The sequence below is a fragment of the Sciurus carolinensis genome, assembly GCF_902686445.1.
Source record: "Sciurus carolinensis chromosome 14 unlocalized genomic scaffold, mSciCar1.2 SUPER_4_x, whole genome shotgun sequence".
Classification (NCBI taxonomy): domain Eukaryota; kingdom Metazoa; phylum Chordata; class Mammalia; order Rodentia; family Sciuridae; genus Sciurus; species Sciurus carolinensis.
Window position 1 is genome coordinate 5,006,924 of NW_025920103.1, and position 15,606 is coordinate 5,022,529.

The following is a 15,606-nucleotide window of genomic DNA, read 5'->3' on the forward strand; positions in this document are numbered from 1 at the left end:
CAGAGCGATCCACAGCCCGCTTGTCTGCACCCCGCACACCAAATAGCTCCACTTCAACTGGGCCAAGAAGTTTGTATCCCATTTCTTGATAGATCAGGCCCCTGGCCCTCACTCCCTTCCTCTTTCCTCTTACCATCACCATAGAGCTGGCGCTTCTTTTCAATCTCAGTCTGAAGCAGCCAGGACCAGAAACCTCTCTGGTGGCCATAGGAACCGTGACGCCATTGAGCTATCATGCCGCCCCTCTGTGCCCTCAGGCGCTGTCTGAAGTGCAGGCACGAGGTCAAAGAAGCCACTGCTCAACATCCAGGAAGCCCAAGGCCTGGAGAAATCCTCTGGGGAGAGAGAAAAATCACGTGCCCCTACTGGAGCCTGGAACCTCCGCACCCTTCACACTCACAATGCTCAAAGCCCACCCCATCCACTGAGAATAGAGTCACTCTCCCTTCTGCTCTCATGGCATGGGTGCACTGGAAACCAAAAGTGAGGCAATTTTCACAGTGGAAGGGATTGAAGTTGAAGGATTGAGAGATCCTGGATATGACTTTCAGTCCCTTATCTTACTCCATTGAATCTTGAGAGAAAGAGCTGCACACATAACTAGAGGCAGGTGAATATTGGATGAGGAATTTTTTTTTCCTGCCAGTAAATTTCAGTCCTGGGAACCCAGACCCATGAGCAATCACCACTTCCCTTTGCCTGTTTCGATTTACTGACAGGGTCCTGAGGCATTCTCTCATTAAGGGAAAAAGGCTTTGCCCAGGATAAACACCTTCTTCTACCTCGCCCATAAATGAGATGGTAGGCAAGATCCAGCACCTCCACTGGGTTGTGAATTTTGCCCAGATATTTCTTGGTTGGAAATTGTCCAAGGAAAATGCCCAGAGGAAAAGAGGATGAGAAAGGTGTCAGTGGATTGTGATTGTAAGGGCTAGGGTTCCAGGTGTGAATGATCTCAGAAATTTCCCTTGATACTAACAACCTGAGCATATTCTGATTCCCACATAGCCCTGACTCTCCTCCTGCCCCCCCAGCCTCCATGCTCACTGACACCATTTTCTGCTCAGTGATCTGCTACAACCCTTTTCCTCCTCCAATAGACAGAGGTAATGTTTTTCCCCCATGACACACCGCTAGATTGTGGGTCTTGAAGTGCACAAAATGTTCCTTGCAGGATTGCTGTGAAAAGGAAGATGAAGAGCTCCTTAGGAACTTGTTGGCTTTGTTTGGTATGGGTTTTTGCAGAGAATTTGACAGTCAGACCAGTAGAGGATGTAGTGGATATGTAAAATGGGCTCCTGCGAAGACAAAGAGATAGCATGGGTAATGACCATGGTAGGAATCCCCAGACCCTCAGAGATATAATTTTATAGGACCAATTTTTTTTCTTTGTACCAGGGATTGACCCCAAGAGTGCTTAACCACTGAGTTATATCCCAAGTTTTTTATTTTTATTTTTTTATTTTGAGACAGCATCTCTCTAAGTTGCTTGGGACCTTACTAAGTTGCAAAGGTTGGCTTTGAACTCATGATGTTCTTGCCTCAGCCCCCCAAGTTGCTGAAATTACAATTGAGCACCAGCATGCCTGGACCAATCTTTTAATAACAAAAGAATTCTAAAGCATCTTTAAGCTAATATAAGTACAAATTTTATATTTAAATATATACTTTTGAAAAGAATACTTATTATAAAAAGTAACTCAATGTAAAGAAAATTATTTCTTGTCAACAGAAAGTTAACAGAAAGTTCTATGAGAGAATTTTGCATAGACTTCAGGGAATCCCTATGCTATACAATCCTTTACAGAGAATTTTTAAGAGTCTGGGCTAGACGTGATTAATTTGCAATCAATTGATTTTAAGTAAACAATGAGGGTGGGCCTCTTTTAATCAGAGGAAGATCTTAAGAACAAAAAACTAAGGTCTCCAAAAGAAGCAATTCTGCCTTAAAATCACAACATGGAAACTTGCCCGAATTTCTACCCTCCTGCCCTGTGGAATTCAGACTTACTACTGCAATATCAAATCTTATTGGAATTTCCAGACTGCTGATTGCTATACAGATTTCAAATTTGCCAATCCCCATGATTATGTGAACCAGTTCTTTAAATAAATAAATCTTTCTCTAAAAAAAGGTATCTGGACTACAGAATGCATTGTACTAGATCTGGACTACATGTTTATTACAGAATGTTTTGTGGTTTGAGACAAATAATCCTGTTTAACAGCACACTGAAGTTTTGAAAATTTAACCTTCAAAGACAACCTGCAATCCTGCAGTTGAGAGTCTGAGAGTGAAAAATTCAAATGCTTCAGTACTCACTGATGTCCAGACAAGTGCAGATATGAAACAGCAGGCATGACAGGACATGACTGGGAGCCCAGAACCTAAAAATTCTTGGCTAGGTAAAGAAGGGACCAGTTAAAGAAGATGGAATTGAGGATGTTGTCCTCCTCACTATTGTTAAGAATGTCTCAAGGCAATGGCCAATAGATTCTGAGAGTTAGGGACTAGAACAGCACAAAGGCCAACCTAAGAGCCAAAAATTTCCTGCTCTCTGGAAGTCTTAGCCATGGTTATTTTCACAGAGAATTAACAGGAAATAGATAATCCAGAATTCTAGTAGATAAGAGAGAATGATATTGATGAAAAAACAAAACACAAAAAATTCAAACAAAAACCAAGACCTGATTACAGACTGTTATAATGAACTCCAAAGAAATTTCTATGCCCACAAAAATTGCCAGCAGGTGGAGAAATGCAATAGAGAATTGATAGGCAGTGATTCATGTCAGGGAGGAAACTAGGGGAGGGCTGCCAGACTGGTCAATGGAGGAATTTGTTTCACTCCCAGGTCATGGTCTCCTCATTGTTCTTCTCCAGTAGAATTTAGTAATCTGTCAGCAAATACTAATAATACTGGTAACTGCTGAAACTTCCCATTTTCTCTTGTCTGTAAGTAGGCATTTTTATTGCAGCTGTCTCCAACTTTCTCACCATTGATTTTGCATTTCCTGGGCAATAGCAATTTGTCTTTAAGCTTTTCATTGTAGGACTTTGAGAAGTCAAGTTTATATGTGATGAAGAGGATGGCACTCCAGTCATATTTCCTGGACATGGTTCTTGGATGTTTTTGGACATCTCCCTAAGGGAAGAAGAATGTACACAGAAAACTGTGAGGCAGTAACTAGAGGTGGTCTCAATTTCTTTTGATTCAGTTTCAATTGCAATTGATTCAGTCTCAATTGCTAACCCACTAATCTTTTGCCTGCTAGATTATACAGGCTGTAAAGTTATTATATGTATTAAAAATAAATGTTTAGGCAAAGCAAATTTAACATTTTGTGTGAGGAAAAAATAATTCATGAATAGGGCAGCACTCAAAAGTGAAAGAAGTTCAGAGTGAACAGTGAGCTCTGAGAGTCTGAATATTGAAGTGAAGCAAAGAAATTACTTAATTAACTATAGCCAGGCCTTTGCCTTATTTGGGTATGGTACAAGAGGAGGTCAAAATTTATATAATTGATCAGCTTGTCAGCTGTTTGTGATAGGCAGGGCCTCAGTCTTTGAGATTTTCTTTTTTTCTTTTTTTGGTTTTCTTTTTAAGTCAATTATAAGAAGTGCTTCTAAGTTTAATTTCTGTTTACTAAATTCTAAGGGCTCAGTCACAGAGACAACCTCAGGGTAATCACCTTCTTTTTACTTTCTTTAATATTACTCTTCCTTGATGACAAGGGTGGCATGTAAATTTTTTGAGTGTGGAATAAGTAGAAATATGCTGGGAACTTGAGAAAAGTTTTTACATATTTTTATTCTTAAAAGAAACTAGGTTTCTCGATGATCCACAGGCTAGTCCTGAAATCGTGGGCTCAAAGGTTCTGCCTGCTTCAACAGTGCAAGTAGTTGGGATTACAGGTGCATGCCACTGTGCCTAGCATAGACTTACTTTCTTGGTACATGATTTCTCTTTCTCTTTCTTCTGGCCTAGAATACAAACTTGAAGGTAGAGGTGGAGAAGCTATCTCCCACCTATATGGAACAAGAAGAAAATACACTAGAAATGTTGGGAAAAGAAGGAAGAAAAGGAGATGTAAGAGAGAAAAAAATTAAGAGTAAGCCAAGCCCAAGTTCTAAATGCCTTTGCTCTAAATGTCATTATTAAGTAGCTACATCAGCTCAGGACAATTTATCAACTTATTATATTAAAATGCAATAATAAAAAGCTAGGCATAGTTTCAGGATAGTAGTTAAATATACTATAGTTTCAGCTACTCAGAAAGTTGAGACCAGGAGGATTACAAGTTTGAGACCAGCCTGGGCAACATAATAAGGCCCTGTCTCAAAAAAAAAAAACACAACAAAATACCCCACAACAATAATGATGATGTCAAGTATTTAAGCCTAGTAAACCTTAATGTTCAACACTAACATTCAGGGTATAAATAAGAATAGTGAAGTGCCCTTTCATGTTCATCAGATGGATGGGAATTAGAAAGTCTAATTGTATTTGGTGTTGACAAGGAAGTGGAGAAACAAGGGTTTTCATACATTGCTGTGGAAGCGAAAACTGGTGCAACCACTTTGGGAAATAAAGTGAGAAAAGCTAGAATAGTTGAAGATGGGCATAAAAAATCCACTTCAAAAAAGATGTAAACCCTAGGCCCTTACTATTTAATAAGTGGTCTGTGGATTGACCACCTATTAAACAAGAACACAAGAAGACACAGGTAAGCATGTTCATTGGGGCATTGTTTCTAATAGAAGAAAAAGAGAAGGGGACACTTACTGCCCATGAAAGAATACATATATAAATGTTGTTAAACTCATTAAACAGTGTTGTTATTTCCCATTTATACTCATTTATATAAATGTCTAAAACTTTCAAAATCAATCTTTATCTTGCTTGTTGTTATTTATATACATTAAGCGTAAGCACAGAAAGTGTATTGGAAGGACTGGGGACGTAGCTCAGTAGTAGAGCATTTGCCTAGCATGTATGAAGCACTGGGTTCAATCCCCAGTACTACACATACACACACACACACACACACACACACACACACACAGACATAAAATTCAGGATAGTAGTTAAATATGGGGAAGGAGATAAGGTAATAGCGTAGGGGCTTTAACCATGTACTTTATTTTTTAAGTAACTTTGAAGCAAATAGATAAAATAGTAATGGTTGATAAAGGTTGGTTGCAGATACCATAATTTATTAATGTCCCTGTTTTCTCTGTGCTGGTAATATTTCACAATGTAAAAAGTGAAAGATTCAAGGCAAAGACTAGAACAGGAGCCACGTATCTCAGAATAAAAAATACACAGAGACTGTCAGATGAAGAAAACCACACTGATTAGGAAAATGACAATCATCAACATCAAATGCCAATACTTCAAATGCTCTAAATGCTGAAAACCATATACCTTCCAGTCAGTTATCTCAGTCTCTTTCTGTGATTTTCCTAGATCAGAGAAAAGAATAAAGGCCTTTTGATGTTAAACTCTATTTGAGCTGCAGAGTACTTGAGGCCTGAACACACTCTGGGGAAATTTTTAAATGCAACCATTTATTCAACAAACTTGATAATAACTAACATTTATTTTGCACTTACTAAATAGTAAGTACATAAGGCACTATGCTAAGAACTTTGTGTGGACTATCTCATTCCACTTAATAACATCCCCATGTAGTAAGTAGTGTTATTATTCCCATATGAAAATGAGGAAACCAAGGCTAGTTACATGGCTGGTAAGTGGTGGGGCTGCGATGTACACTGACCAGTTAACATTCAGAGGCCTCATTCTAAACCACCTTCCAATGTGCCAGGCACAGTCAGGTGCTGAGATTCGTATATCTCATTAAGTTTCAAATAAAAGTCAGCCATAAAGAATAAAATTATGGCATTTTCTGGTAAATGGATGGAAGTGGAGACTATTGTGCTAAATGAAATAAGCCAATCCCCAAAAAACCAAAGACCAAATATTCCCACATGTGGATGCTAGCATACAATAAGGTGGGGAGGGGTGGGGAGAATAGAAGTTCATCAGATTAGACAAAGTGAAAGGGTGGAGGTTTGGAATACAGAAGACAATAGAATGAATGAATCAGACATAACTTTCCTATGTTCATACACGAATACATGACCAGTGAAATACATTATACACTAACCGGAGAATGGCAATTAGAATAAGTTATACTTCATGTTTTAAAAAGGATGACTAAATAGCAAACTTTACTAGCATGCTCAATTCTATTTCAGAATCCTTCTTATTCAATGAAAGAGTTACATAAAGTTTTAAAAGATACAATACTAAAATATTTAACAACACATATGTAATAACAAAGCAAACAAATCATTAAAATGGAGGTGACTCTGTGAGTTTGTCTCTGTGTGTTCTGTCCTACTACATTGTTCTTGGTCTTCCTGTTTTTGTCACTATATCTCTGCAGAATATTTTGAAATCAGGTGTTGTAATGTTTTCAGGTATTGGGATGCCACCAGCATCACTCTTATTGCTCAGTATTGCTTTGACTATTCTGGGTCTTTATTTTTCCATATAAACTTTAGATCTGGTTTTGGTTTTTTAGTTTTTTGGTTTTTTTTAGTTCTATGAAGAATATCATTCTTATTTTGATAGGCTTTGTGAATTGAATCTGTATACTGCTTTTGATAGTAAGGTCATTTTGACAATATTAATTCTGCCTATCCAAGAATATGGGAGGTCTTTCCATTTTCTAAGGTCTTCTTTAATTTCTTTCTTCAGTGTTTTATAGTTTTCATTTTAGAGGTCCTTTAACCTCTATGGTTATATTTATTCCCAAGTGCTTTTTTTGGAGACCATTGTGAATAGAATAGTTTTACTCTTTTCTTTCTCAGTGAGTTAATTATTGGAATATAGGGAAACCTATTGATTTTTGTGTGTTGCTCTTGTATCTTGCTACTTTGTTGAATTTGTTTATCAGCTCTAAAAGTCTTCTGGTGGAGTTTAACGTGTCTTCTATGTATAGGATCAAGTCATCAGTGAACACTGTTTTTAACAAATGGTACTTGGAAAACCAGATATTCATATGTAGAAAAATAAAATTAGATCCCTATTTTTCACCATGAACAAATTTCAACTCAAAGTAAATCCTAGGAATTATAATGGAAGCTTTGCAACTGCTAGAGAAAAACAGGGTTCACACTCATTATAATTAGCATAGGCACCAATTTCCTTAATACGATCCCTAAGGCTCAAGAAATAAAACTAAGAATCAATAAGTTGGATGGCATTATATTCAAAAGCTCCTGCACAGCAAAGGAAGCAGTCAAGAATATGACAAAAAAGCCTATAGAATAGGAGAAAATGTTTGCTAGCTATTTGTTCAAAAAGGAGTTCATATCAAGAATATTTGAAGAACTCAAAAAACACCCCAAACACAAATAACTCAATCAATGATAGGACAAAAGAATTAAACAGACACTTCTCAAAAGAAGAAATACAGCTGGGCATGGTGGGTCATGCATATAATCTCAGTGACTTGGGAGGCAGAGGCAGAAGGATTATAAGTTTGAGACCAGCCTCAGCAAATTAGTGAGATCCCAAGAAACTTAGTGACATCCTTTCTCAAATAAAAAATAAAAAGATCTGGTGATTTAGCTCAGTGGTAAAGCATAACTAGGTTCAATTGAAGAAGGAAGAGGAGAAGGAGAAGCAGCAGAAGCAGTAGCAGGAGGAGGAGGAGAAAGAGGACACAAGAGGAGGAGGAGAATGGAAGGGGCAGTAATGAGGAAAATTATGGGGTGGGGGAGAGTAAGAAGGAGAGAAAGAAGAAGAGAAAGAGAAGGAGGAGAACTACAAGGGGCCAACAAATATATGAAAGAATGTTCAATATCTCTAATAATCAGGAAAATGCAAATCAAACCAAATTGAGAATTCATCTCAGTCCAGTTAGAATGGCAATCATCAAAATAAAAATAATATTAAATGCTGGCAAGAATGTGGTGATAAGGTACACTCGTACATGGTTGATGGATCTGATTTCTTTGATTCTTTGAATATATTTAAATTAACTGACTTAAAGTCTTTATCTAGTATATCCAACATCTAAGCCTCCTTGTGGAGTGTCTCTATTGAATGTTCTTTGCTTAAGGGCTCTGTTCAAGTGTAAAGATGTGACTTTAACACTCAGCTAGGCAGTTTTCAACTATTCCTATACCTTCAATTCATTCTTGGATGAGGCATCAGAGTTAGCCAAAGATAAGAGTTTAGGACAATCTCAAGTCTTTCCTGAGCATGTACACATACTGGGATATGTGCACAGACCTATGCATGAGTATGTTCTTCCAGAATACAAGGAATGTGTTAAAGCTTTTCAAAGGTTTTTAGTTAGCCTATCATGAGCTCCAACTATTATTCACTGCCATAGACAGCCTGGTGTTAAACAGTACTTCTTATTGTTTTGAACAAACACACAGGGAAAAGATTATATACATTGGGCAAATATTCAGTCAGGTTAAATAAAGAGTATTTTTTGAGTAGTGTTCCATAGGGAATCATGATATATATCAAACAAATATCATTATCTGGGAATGGGACTTTGAAGAAATCCCAACCTAGTTCTTCTCTCTCAAGCAGCTACTAGGCAGCTGGTTTCATGATTACAGGCTGTTTTCAGGGCTACTGTGGAACTGGGAAATGGGAATGAGAATAGAGACAGTTAAAATGTCACAAAACTCACTGTTATTATAAATTTCCCTGGTTACAGCAAACTCTTGGCTAATTTCCAGAATTCTGAAAAAGTTTATTTTGACAATTTTTACCAAAGTTCTAATTGCTTTTATGGAGGATAGGATTTTAGAGGAAATTACTGTACCATGTTGTTACTGATTTTACTTATAATCATAGATTAAAAACATTCTAAGATCCTGGTATTGTCCAGAAGAGTAATAGGTATGTTAGTCAGTTTTCTGTCACTGTGACAAAATATCTAAGATAAGCAACTTAAAGGGAGGAGATATTTATTTTGGCTCATTGTTTCAGATGCTTGGTATGGCTGCTTTTAGGCCTGTGGTGAGGCAGTACATGATGGCAAAAGGACACGGTAGAGGAAAGCTGCTCACCACATGGTGTTTATGAAGCAAAGAGATACAGGAGGGGCCAGGGTACCAATGTCCCCCAAGCACATGTCCCAGTAATCTCACTTCTTTCCACTAGGTCCTATCTCCTAAGGTTTCTACAACCTCTCAATAGTGCCATAAGCTGGGAATCAAACCTTTGACACACCAACTTTTGGGGGACGTTTAAAAGATCCAAACCATAACAGTAGAGATACTGATTAACTTTATACTTTACTAAATATATACATTAAACTTTATGCATGTGTGTGGTGCTGGGGATTGAATTCAGGACCTTGAGCATGCTAACCAAGTGTGCCACCACCAAACTATAACTCCATTCTCATATATTAAAAATTTATAGAAAACTACTAAGAATAATAACTAGAGTCTATACAAATTAAAGTATTAGGATAAAACTGGAAATAAAAGTTAATTATTTCAATAGAATATAAGAAAAAAATAAGATATCATTTAAAAGGAAGTAAAAATAAACCAAAATAATATCATATTCAATTAATTAGTATGACAATACTAATTGGATAAAAGCAGATAGTTTGCTTTTTTAAAAAGCTTTATGTCACTTTGTAGACATACCTAAATTATAGGTATACTAACTATTGAAAATAAAATGATGGAAAACAAATATTCTAGCTCACTATTAACCAAAAGGAACTTAAGTGTAACATCAAACAAAGTAGACTTTAAGGCAAAAAGATACAAAGACATCATTAGGAACAGAAAGTTCGGTATACTTTTTTCTCTTGGTATCCATGACATTATATTCTTAGCTTTTTACTGCTTTACTGTTTCTTCTTTCTCATTGCCTTTTATGGACACTATTTTTTTCTGTGACCTCTAAATATTAAAGTTGAGACTCGGATCTCAACTCTTTTCTCTTAACCACCTTTACCCTAAATTTCCTGTATCTGGATATGAGTATGTACAAACTGCCATACCCTTTTTCAAAAGGGTTATTCCCTTGTACACTGCATCCTTGCCAACCTTCCTTTGATCTTCTTGTTTAAGAACTAGCCATGTAGGTGGGAGTATAGTGGTATTTCATTGTAGCTTTAATTTACATTTCCTTCATAACTAGTGATATGGAGGATTTTTGTGTGCCTATTAATAGCATTCTTATATAGTATGCAACTCTCTTGCCATTTTAAAAATTGGACTGTTTATCTTTTTATCATAAAGTTATAAAAGTTATAATATTTGTGAGTTAATATATTTGTGACTATATTCTCCAAGTCTGTGGCCTGATTATTCATTTTCTTAAAGTTATCTCTTTTTTTTCTTTTTTTGTACCAATGATTGAACTCAGGGGCACTTCACCACTGAGCCACATCCCCAGCCCTATTTTGTATATTACTTAGAGACAGGGTCTCATTGAGTTGCTTAGCACCTCACTTTTGCTGAGGCTGGCTTTGAACTCGTGATCCTTCTGCCTCAGCCTCCCGAGCTGCTGGGATTACAGGTGTACTCCACCTTGCCCAGCTTAAAGGTATCTTTTGCAGAATAGAAGTTTTATATTTTTATTTTTAAATGTCCGCTTTATTCCATAACACTTAGTCGGACACCATTTATGTCTGAAAATGTGAAGGCCATGAGACTGATCTATGGTAAAACACTAAGAAGTTTTAGTTCAATTTTACACATTCCCAGGAATTCCCAGACAAGTGTACCACCATGCAGAAATATGTGTGCCATTACTACATTTTACATAAGAAAGTAGTGTCAATATACTTCAGAAAGTTGGAAATTCACCTGGCTGTATATGCAATTGTTACAAAGGCACAGGAAATTATTTTATAAAATGTAATTTTATTTTATGTTACTCTGCTGTTACATAGGGCATAACTTTTTCACATGGCTTTTTGGGGACTATGGTCAATGATTAGCAATGCACAATAGTTCATTGTAAATGCACTCTGTAAAGAACAATGACTAGACAAACTGGATACCCTCTCACATGTGTACAAATCTGCATGGAACATTACTAAACTTTTAAATTTGGACATGTACTTTTATTTCCCCTTTCTAATATATTAAGAAATGACATATGTGTGAAAAGTTTTCTTGGATGGAAGGATGACACCCTGTTTGTATTTAATTGTTGGTCCCTTCTCCTGTTCTGTCTGATATGCATAATGTTAAGTTGTCTTTAATTTGCCAAAAGCAATGCTTGTATTATGGCAGCAACATGCTACTTCTATTATGTAATAAAGTGAATACCAGAACTACAAAGGCAGGAGTCATAAGTGAATTTTTAATGGGAAGGGAAGTTGTCAGCTTAAACAAATGAAGAATGAAAAGGAAACTTCCTGTTGTCACAGACAAACACAACCTCCCATAATGTGATAATTTGTGACTCCCAGCTCAGAAATGTCAAGTACTTTCCCATTCAATCTAATATTTCTGGATTCCTACTAAAAAAGGAATACAGTAAGAGTATGGAAAGATTGCGTAGTGGGGAAAAAAGAACTCAAAGAAAAATAAGGAATGGAATGTAGAAATTAAGAATTTAAATAGAACACTATTATTTATTTTATCTTTGGTACTGGGATTGAACCCAGGGGAGCTTAACCACTAAGACACATCACCAACACTTTTTCTTTTATCTTTTGAGACCAGGTCTTGATAAGTTGCTTAAGGCCTCATTAAGTTGCTAAGACTGGTCTTCAACTTGCAATTCTCCTGCTTCAGCCTCCCTGAGTTGTTAGGATTCCAGGCATGTACCACCATGACTTGTTAGAACACTCTTTAAATTATAATTAACTACATTTTGTTATCTTCACAGTAATGCAAAGCACAGTCATTTGCAGAACTTGTTCAGATTACTTAAATACCAGATTTTTAGTTTTCTACTAATTGTTTAGAAGTTACTTATGTTTATATGAAATGAAGCTATTAATACTTATCTACTGCAGTAATTGCACATGAGGAAAGTCAAGACAAACAAATCAAAGAATGTAGTTTACTCAAAGCTGCAGTGTTAAAAGATTATGAACAGTTGATTCCATATATGAATGGGTTTCTTTGCTGTAGGAAATCCAAGCACAATAAGGAATGGAGATGTGTGAAAAGGTTTCTTGGAGGGAAGGATGACACCTTGTTTGTATTTAATTGTTGGTCCCTTCTCCTGTTCTGTCTGATATGCATAATGTTAAGTTGTCTCTAAGCAGTGGTAGACAAGGATGCTCTCCTTGTATGAGTCTTGTTTATCAAGTTCTGCAATGGCCTCATCAAAAGTCAATTGAGCACTGTGCAGGAAGGATCTGGGTTTTTAGGAATCTCACAATCAAAAACAGCAAAGTTAAGAGCAAGCCTGAGGCAAGCTGAGTGTGTGCACTGCATGTCTTCCTTGCTTATGTCAAATGCCTCTTGATAAGTTACTTAGGAATTATCTATCATTTGTTTCTGATCATCATCACATGCAACTTCAGCAAGTTACAGGAAGTAATCTACCACCATTTTCAGATGGAAGACATTTCTCTCTGGATTAGCTGCATTGGCTATTAAATACTTACCAACAATTCTGGGACAAAGGTGCAGATGGATCTCAGTTCCAACTCCACTTTCTCTCAATAGTCTTTAATCAGCTGCAACTCCTTGTTAAAGGTGTGAGTTTTATGCTCAATGCTGACCCTCAAGGAAAACCTGTGGCCCCCCACCATGTTATTATAGGCCTCTTGAGAATAAGCTGCAATCCTAGGTGGAGAGTTCTGCACCCTGCTGGGTCAGACTTCATGCAGATGGCCACATTGTCATAGTGCTTGGCCTACTTGACTAGTTAAGCCTTCTGGATCAGCTCATACTTCTCATTGGTGCAGGAGCCAGGGCCTCTTCTCTGTGGCCACCACCTTAAAATTTTATTGTCTAACTTATCACTCTGTTCTTTTATGGCTAGGTAAGTCTGTGTTCTCAGAACTTATGCTTACCTACAAGTCTCTTATGTCTTCTTCTGATGCTTTATCATTTTAATATTTGTATTTGAGTTTATAATCAATCTAGATTTCTTTTTTGTGTATGATTTAGGTAGGTGTTAAGGCCCAATTTTTCAAACTAATGTTGAGTTGTGCTAGTGCAATTTGTTGAAAAGACTTTCTTTTCATTTGTCATCTTTGTAGAAAATCAAACAAGTAAGTGTAAATCTGTTTCTGGAATTTCTCTGCAGTTCTGCATATCTATTTGTTGAACTTTTTGCCAGCAGTGCAGCACCTTCATTATTTTAGATTTATTATAAATACCAAAGTCGACTAATGTTAGTCCTCCAACTTTGTTGTTCTTTTGCAAGGTTCCATTGGGTATTCTTGAACCCCTGCCACCTTTTTTTGCTTTCATATAATTTTTAGAAAAAAGAAAGCTAGTGGAATTATAATTGTGATTTCATTGAATCTATGGATGTATTTGGAGGAGAACTGACACTTTAACAATTCTGAATCAGTCAATTCATGAATATGTTATTTTTTCTGATTTATCTAGGGCTTTTAAACATTGTTCCAGTAATGTTTTGCAATTTTTAGCATAGAAATTTTACATACCTTTGGTTTATTTCTAGGTATTTTAGGTTTTTGTTTGTTCTGAATATCAGGATTGAACTCAGGGACACTTGACCAATGAGCCACATCCCTAGTCCTATTTTTTATTTGATTTAGACACAGGGTCTCACTGAGTTGCTTAGCACCTCACTTTTTCTGAGGCTGATTTTGAACTTGCGATCCTTCTATCTCAGCCTCCCAAGCCACTGGGATTAGAGGCATGAACTACCACGCCTGACCTTAGGATTTTTAATATTATTATAAATGCAATTTTTAAAATTTCATTTTCCAATTGTTTGCTGTAGTATATAAATATACAGTTGATTTTTGTTTATAACCTTATATCTAGGATTTTGCTAAATTCATTCATTAGTTCTAATGATTGCTTTGTGGGATCCACAGGACAGTCTTCATATTCAATCACTTTGTGGGATCCACAGGACAGTCTTCATATTCAATCATATTATCTGCAAACTTAGACACAGTTGCAATTTTATATAAAATTAGTATCTAATCCTAAAGTTACATCTCTACTACATTTCCTCACTGGCTTGCTCATTGTATATCCATTAGAAATTCTGAATTCTTGATATTTTCCCTAGGTATTTTTTATTTTGAATTTTTTAGATATATTTTTTAGTTGAACACAATTTTATGTGGTGCTGAGGATTGAACCCAGTGCCTCACCCATGCTAGGCAAGTGCTCTACCACTGAGCCACAATTCCAGTCCCTTATTCTGGATTTTTAACATGAAATTTCCATAACATCCACCATTCTAACAGTTCCCACAATTCAGTTGGTTTTCATGTATTCATAAAGTTATGCAACCAACACCAACAACTAATTCCAGAACATTTTCATCGCACCAAAACAGAGATCCTGTACCCTTTAGCAGTTGTTTACTGTTTCCTCTTCCCCTAAATCTCTAGCAACTACTATGCTACTTTATGTCTCTATTTATTTATCTATTGTGGATATTATAGACATTTTACATAAAAAGAATCATATAACATATAGCCTTATGCACCTGACTTCTTTCATTTAGCAAACTGTTTTCTAGAGTTGGGGGTGTAGCTCAGTGGCAAAGCACTTGTCTAGCATGTGTGAGGCCCTGGGTTCAATTCCCAGCACTACAAATTTAAAAAAAATTATCTATGTAACCATGTTATAGAATGCATCAGTATTTCATTTTTTTATGCCTGGAAAATATTCCATTATGAGGATAGAGTACATTCATCAGCTGATCATTTGTGTTGTGTTTCTTGCTATTATGAGTAGTACTGAGAAGAATATTCATGTACAAATTTTTGTGTGAACATGTTTTCATTTCTCTTTGATATATACCTAGAGGTAGAAATGCTGGGTCATATGGTGAACTTAATTTAACTTTCTCATAAATTGTTAAATTGTTTTTCATAATGGCCACACCATTTTACATTACCACTAGTGAAGTATGAAAGCTACTTTTCTCTACATTCTTTTCAACATTTGTTTTTTTCTGGTTGTTTTTAATGATTGCCATCCTTATGAATGTGAGTTGGTATGTCATTGCTGTTTTAATTTGCATTCTTCCTAATGACTAATGATGCTAAACATATTTTCATGTGTTTACTGGTTATTTACTTATCTTCTCTGGAGAAATTTTCATTCAAATTCTTTGCCCATTTTAAAATTGGGTTTTTTATTGTCAAGTTGTAAGAGTTGTTTATATATTCCATATTCTGGATTCTTATGAGCTATGTGATAGATAAGGAAATACTTTCTCCTATTTGGTGAGTTAACTGTCTTTTCATACTATTGATGGTGGCATTTGATAAACACAAGGGTATTTTTGTTGTTTTATTTTTCTTTTCAGGGCTGAGGACTGAACTCAGGGCCTTGCACGTGCTAGGCAAGCGATTCTGCCTCTGAGTTAAATCCCCAACCCCTACAAGTTTTAATTTGGTAACTTCTAGTCA

The 15,606-nt window shown here is 36.3% G+C and overlaps 1 pseudogene; it reads left to right on the forward strand.

The window, feature by feature from the left end:
- Positions 1–5,747: 5,747 nt before the first annotated feature.
- LOC124973082 (induced myeloid leukemia cell differentiation protein Mcl-1 homolog) overlaps positions 5,748–15,606 on the forward strand; it is a 36,383-nt pseudogene continuing 26,524 nt past the window's right edge.